Genomic DNA, 2072 nt, shown 5'->3' on the forward strand with positions numbered 1-2072 from the left:
TGCATTTCACATGAAAATTTTTGGTTAAAAATTTATCTTTTTAAGAATTGGCATTTACTAACAGAGATAAGGAATTAATGGGTTGGTATCGAGATGAAATATTTATTTAAAGATTAAGTAATATAAAGTTTCGATTATTTTTTATTTGATATTTGTTCCTACATCCATTTGAATGCATTTAAAAAAAGGTATATAAATATTTAAATGTTCTACTATCGCTTTGCTGTGCTAATGTTGACAAGACCACAAAATTAAAATCTAGTTTTTTCCGTTTTAGAAAAATAATATATAATAAATAGAGGAAAATTAAATATGTTGCAAAATATGCAATTTATTTGTAATGAAACCAATAATTGTAAAATCTAAAATTTGCAATCATGCAGAAATTATGCATTTTGTGCTTCATTAGTTCGTGGGAAAATTGTAAAATGTAAAATGTTGTAATTTGTCAATTTTAAAAATAGCAAAACTCATCTATGTTCAGAGATGAGAAACCCACACATGCTATAAAAGCGTATTGAGTCCCACAAGTAAAAATGTGCTCCATGTTAGGGAATAAATTCGTCAAATAGAAATTAAATTGAAATCTGAAAATGTTTTCGTCATATGAAGTAAAATTTAAATCCCTGACTTAATTTTATTAGTCTATTCTTAACAAATAATTGTAAACAATTAAAATATAAAAGAATTTCATATAATCATTTATCTTTCGATTCCTAGAATCACTTATCTTTACTACTGAATCAGAATCTATCTGAAATGAATTGAGTTACGAATATTGGTGTTAAGTGGGGTGCAGACTATCATACTGGTGTGTCATACGAGTTGCGGTCTCTCTTGCTCAAATTTCTTCTAGCGACCGAATTTGAACAGGTATGACACACAAGAGTAGGGAAAATTTTTGAAGAGTGCTTTTGCGGGTAGTGCTGTGAAAATTTGTGTGTTTAAAATAAAATTTTAAAATTGAAAAAATTGATAGTTAACGTATAGGTTGTGCTTTGCTTATAATTGATTATAATTTTGTATATTTTATATATGCCGCGTCTTTTTTTGCGATCTTTATATTCACAGCTTTGGACATCCCACAAACAGCGATTACTTTTATTAACTTTCGATGAAAGCATCTAAAAATGCTTTATCTGCATCCATATTCATATTTTTTTTAGATTTATTGGTCATTAAGCACAGTAGTTAAAATGAAAAGATCAGTAAAGGACCGTAGTTAATTTCATTCACTACCTGTGAAGTTTCTTAAGAAATTTTTCATAAATAGATCATACAAATAATGTATATATATATATACATAAGAATGTATATATCTTCATTGTTTTTGAAGAAATTTGATCATTTCCATATATTTGTTAGTTAAAGGTTATTAACATTTAAAATTCTTTTATTTTAATAACAAGTTTTAACAAAGAAAAGCATATTTAGAATACAAAGTATTATATCTTAAATTTAGGGTATTAATTAATTGTTATTACGACCAATTTTCAATATGTTTTTTTATTACTGGGCTTAGATCATAAATTTAACGATGTTTATATATAGATGTATTTTTAAAAAAAATTTTACTTATAATCATCGTTTATAAATTAAAATAAAAGAAAATAAAATATTTAATAAATTAAATAAAATATTTAATATATTACATAAAATATTTAATTGTATTTTAATTTTTTATAAGAATTTTATGTAAAGATTTATATTTTTTTTAACTAAGATACAATTAAATATTTAACACAAATTTATAAGTGTAATTTTAATAATAATAAATATAATAATAATAAATACATTAATAATAACATAATAAAAAAAATATTAAATTTATATTATAATTCTACATATTCCACCTGCTTACAATAAATTTGCAAGGCTAAAATGCTCTTGTATGACGTATGAATCGTTAGGGGTGACAGACTATCATACACAACGCGTATGCGAGAGCTGTTCACCAAAATTTTGGTGAGCACGCCAACACGTTGGTAAAGGTGGCAGACTATCATACCTGTGTGTCATACGACGTTTTTCTCTCTCGTATGACATACCAGTATGATAGTCTGCACCCCACT

The sequence above is a fragment of the Teleopsis dalmanni genome, chromosome 1 (genome assembly GCF_002237135.1).
Source record: "Teleopsis dalmanni isolate 2A chromosome 1, ASM223713v2, whole genome shotgun sequence".
Lineage (NCBI taxonomy): Eukaryota > Metazoa > Arthropoda > Insecta > Diptera > Diopsidae > Teleopsis > Teleopsis dalmanni.